This window comes from Stomoxys calcitrans, chromosome 1 (assembly GCF_963082655.1).
Source record: "Stomoxys calcitrans chromosome 1, idStoCalc2.1, whole genome shotgun sequence".
NCBI classification, from domain to species: Eukaryota; Metazoa; Arthropoda; class Insecta; order Diptera; family Muscidae; genus Stomoxys; species Stomoxys calcitrans.
Window position 1 is genome coordinate 21,549,597 of NC_081552.1, and position 4,764 is coordinate 21,554,360.

General features: G+C 38.2%; 1 non-coding gene across 1 annotated transcript; it reads right to left on the reverse strand.

The window, feature by feature from the left end:
- Positions 1-4,439: 4,439 nt before the first annotated feature.
- Trnas-aga (transfer RNA serine (anticodon AGA)) lies at positions 4,440-4,521 on the reverse strand. The gene has a single exon. It is a non-coding gene; the product is annotated as a tRNA-Ser (tRNA).
- Positions 4,522-4,764: the final 243 nt, after the last annotated feature.

Here is a 4,764-nt window from a genome sequence, read left to right on the forward strand (position 1 = left end):
ATTTCAGGGTTATTGGACAAAAATTTCCGTTTTTAAGGGCTCAAGATGTCAAATCGGGAGATCGGTTTATAAGGGTGCTATATCAGGTTATTGACTGATTTAGACCGTACTTGGCAAAGTTGTTGGAAGTTATGACAGAACACTGCATGCGAAATCGACAAAAATTGCGGCCTCCAGGGACTCAAGAAGTCAAATTGGACGATCGGTTTATATGGGAGCTATATCTAAATCTGAACCGATATAGCCCATTTGCAATTCCCAACGTCCTACATCGATATTATGTGTCTGTGCAAAATTTCAAGCTAGGCTAGCTTTACGCATCCTTTTTGGGGGGTGTTTATGGAGAGGAGCGGCCCCCAAAACACTTGATCCCACATTTGGATATCAGATTCGTATCTACTCACAAGTACCTTTTATTTGAGCCCAATATTGCCATGTTCAGTAAATAAGTCCTATTTGGGGGTTCTTTTGGGGAAGGGGTAGACCCCCAGGAACTTGGTCCCACATTTAGACATCAGATTCGTATTGTACTTGTCAATACCTTTCATTTAAGTCCCATATTGCCATGGTCGGTAAATATATCGGATTTAGGGGTGTTTTGGGTTGGGTTGGGGTGGTCCCCTTAACACTTGGTCCGACAATTGTATATCAGATATGTTTTCTTATTTCAAATATTGCTATTTGTGGTTGTTTTGGAAAAGGAGTAGACCCCCAGAAAATTGGTCCCGATAGAGGGTATCAATTTTGTGCTCAACTCCATTTCATTTGAGGTCCATATTGACATGGTTGGTAAATATGTCCGATTTGGGGAGCGGTGTGGTTCGCCGAACACTTAGCCCTGAAAATAAATCAGCATCGTGCTCTACTTTCAAATATCATTTATTTGAACCCCATATTGGGATTGGCCTTAAAGTTGGATATCAAATTCGTTTTCTAATCTCAAATACCTTTCACCTCACCATAGTTCTTAGGGCCCATATCCCCAACCGGACATATTTACCGACTTTTCCAATAATGGGGTTTATTGGAAAAGTCGGCAAATATGTCCGGTTGGGGATATGGGCCCTAAGAACTATGGTGAGCAAATGCGTACTATTTGGGGGTTGCTATGGGAGTGGGACGTCCCTTAGACAGTTGGTCCCAAATATTGAAATCACATTCGTGGTCTACTCCAAAATACCCCACATTTCCTTTGTCGGCAAACACTTAATGACTTGGACCTGATAATATATATCTCAGATTCGTGTTATACTACAAAATACCTCTTATTTGAGCCCCATATTACAATGATCAGCAAATACGTCCTATTTGGCTAGTGTTCGTAATGCGTCCTATTTGGCTGGTGTTCGTCGTAAATTTGTCCTCTTTGGAAAGTGTTTTATGGGAGGGCGACCCCCCAAACACTTGGTCCCATATTTGTATATCAGATTCGTATCTACTTTCAAGTACCTTTCGCTTGAGTCCCATATTGCCGTGTTCAGTAAATAAGTGCTATTTGGAGGTTCTTTAGGGAAAGGGGTAGACGTCAAGAAACTTGGTCCCACATTTAGATATCAGATTCGTATTCAGCATTTGAGTCCCATATTGCCATGGTCGGTAAATATGTCCGATTTAAGGGTGTTTTGGGGGTTGGGGTGGTTCCCTTAACACTTGGTCCGACAATTGGATATCAGATACATTTTCTTGTTCCAAATATCTTTCATTTGAGTCTCATATTGTCGTGATTGGTCTAAATATATATTTGTTAGGTTTTAGAGTGGGGCGGTCCCCCTAGATACCCCATCGAAAATTTGGATACCAATTTTTTTTTAGGGTACTATAAGAGAGCACACAAAATTTCGCTTAAATCTCACCACCCATTATCGAGATCTGGCGTTTCTGAAAATTAGGGTAAGGGGGAGGGTCCGCCCCCCGCGGACCACAGTGATGCTAGTTGATCATAAAGTAAGACCTTATTCACCTGATCGTTCGGTGAGAGTGAGTTAGACTTGTCGTGTTGATTGGATGTAAAAGTATCTGAAATCAAGTTTTCTTGCAGAAGATTACTATTAAAATCCCCCGATGTTATTATAAGAAAGAGATAGGCCTTGGAGGTTGGAAATAAGGTCATCAAGTGGAACATTTTTATTTTGTCTGCACACATTTCCTATTAGTGCCTTATCATTCTTATCCAAAAAACAACTCAACAAAATCATATTCAATAGGACTGGATAAATCTAATATCTAATAAAAAAATCTAAACTCATCTAATTTATTATTAAAATGCACGATTTTCAATCCATTTTTTTTATACCCACCACCGAAGGATGGGGGTATATTCATTTTGTCATTCCGTTTGCAACACATCGAAATATCCATTTCCGACCCTATAAAGTATATATATTCTTGATCAGCGTAAAAATCTAAGACGATCTAAACATGTCCATCCGTCTGTCCGTCTGTCTGTTGAAATCACGCTACAGTCTTTAAAAATAGAGATATTGAGCTGAAATTTTGCACAGATTCTTTTTTTGTCCTTAAGCAGGTTAAGTTCGAAGATGGGCTATATCGGACTATATCTTGATATAGCCCCCATATAGACCGATCCGCCGATTTAGGGTCTTAGGCCCATAAAAGCCACATTTATTATCCGATTATTTGGGACAGTGAGTTGTGTTAGGCCCTTCGACATCCTCCGTCAATTTGGCTCAGATCGGTCCAGATTTGGATATAGCTGCCATATAGACCGATCCTCCAATTTAGGGTCTTAGGCCCATAAAAGCCACATATATTATCCGATTTTGCTGAAATTTGGGACAGGGAGTTGTGTTAGGCCCTTCGACTTCCTTCGTTAATTTTGCCTAGATCGGTCCAGATTTGGATATAGCTGCCATATAGACCGATCCTCCGATTTATGGTCTTAGGCCCACAAAAGCCATATTTATTATCCAATTTTAATGAAATTCGAGACAGTGAATTATGTTAGGCCCATCGACATACTTCGTCAATTTGACCCAGATCGGTCCAGATTTGGATATAGCTGCCATATAGACCGATTCTCCGATTTAGGGTCTTAAGCCCATAAAAGCCATATTTATTATCCGATTTTGCTGAAGTTTGGGACAGTGAGTTGTCTTAGGCCCTTCGACATCTGTCTTCAATTTGGCCCTGATCGGTTCAGATTTGGATATAGCTGTCATATAGACCGATTTCCTGATTTAAGGTTTTGGGCCCATAAAATGCTCATTTATTGTCTGATGTCGCTGAAATTTGAGACAGTGAGTTGTGTTAGGCTCTTCGACGTCCTTCTTCAATTTTGCCCAGATCGGTCTAGATTTGAATATAGCTGCCATATAGACCGATATCTAGGTTTTAGGTTTTGGGGCCATAAAAGACGCATTTATTGTCTGATGTCGCTGAAATTTGAGACAGTGAGTTTGGTTAGGCTCTTCGACGTTCTTCTTCAATTTTGCCCGGATCGGTCTAGATTTGAATATAGCTGCCATATAGACCGATCTCTCGATTTAAGGTTTTGGGCCCATTAAAGAGGCATTTATTGTCCGATTTCGCCGATATTTGGGACAGTGCTTTAAGTTAGGCTCTTCGACATTTTTATGCAACTTGGTCCAAATCGTTTCAGATTTGGATATAGCTGCCATGTCGACCGATATCTCGATTTAAAGTCTTGGCCCCATAAAATTCGCATTTATAATCCGATATCACTGAAATTTGACAAAGTCTTATGTTAGGCTTTTCGACATTCGTGTCGTATATGGTTCAGATCGGTTTATTTTTAGATATATCTACTGTACTTATTAGTATTTGGTCCAAATCGGAACATATTTTAATATAACTGATATGGGACATATGTTATGAATTTTTCACCGAATTTTGATGAAAGGCGGTTTACATATAAACCCGAGGTGGTGGGTATCCAAAGTTCGGCCCGGCCGAACTTAATGCCTTTTTACTTGTTTTTATAAAATACGAATCTTGTTAAAAATTTCATCTTTGGAATTATAAACTGTATCACCGGGCATTTGCTTGCTTTAGAAAAAAAGTGTAAAAAAAGTATATTTGATTAAAGTTCATTCTAAGTTTTATAAAAAATGCATTTACTTTCTTTTAAAAAATCCGCAATTACTTTTTGGGCAACGATTCCTGCTATGGCTAATATAGCGACAAATTTATATATACTGAAGGTGAAATAATTTTAACTAGGTAATGTATAAATGTGTGTGAATAAAAAAACAATCTTAATATTCATTGTAAAATGAATGCTTAATTTATTAGCTTTAATATTTCTATGTCATTCTATGTTATCGTCAAAATCAATTTTGTCAGCAAAAATTCCATGGTGGTGGGTATAGAAAAGTTTTAACTTGTTTGTCTTAATTTGTTTTTTTTTTTTACTTTCATCTTATTAAGCTTGTAATTTTATAAAAATGTTGATTTTCATTCGCAGTCGGTAGGATTCGAACCTACGCTCCCAGAGGGAATCTGATTTCTAGTCAGACGCCTTAACCGCTCGGCCACGACTGCTTATAAATACCAACTTTGCAAGATTAAAGCCATTTGTAACATTTTACAACTATCGCTAACACTCATAAATAAAAGACGACGCATTTAATTCACTTATCGAATAGGTTTTGTCTGAAGTGGAAAAGATAAGATAGGTCTCCTCCATCACAAAGAAAAAATAAAATAACAAATAAATCGAAACTCTTTCACATCGTAGATAATAAGCCGCTTTTAATTGCCAGACATATCATAAAGTTTGGCCAT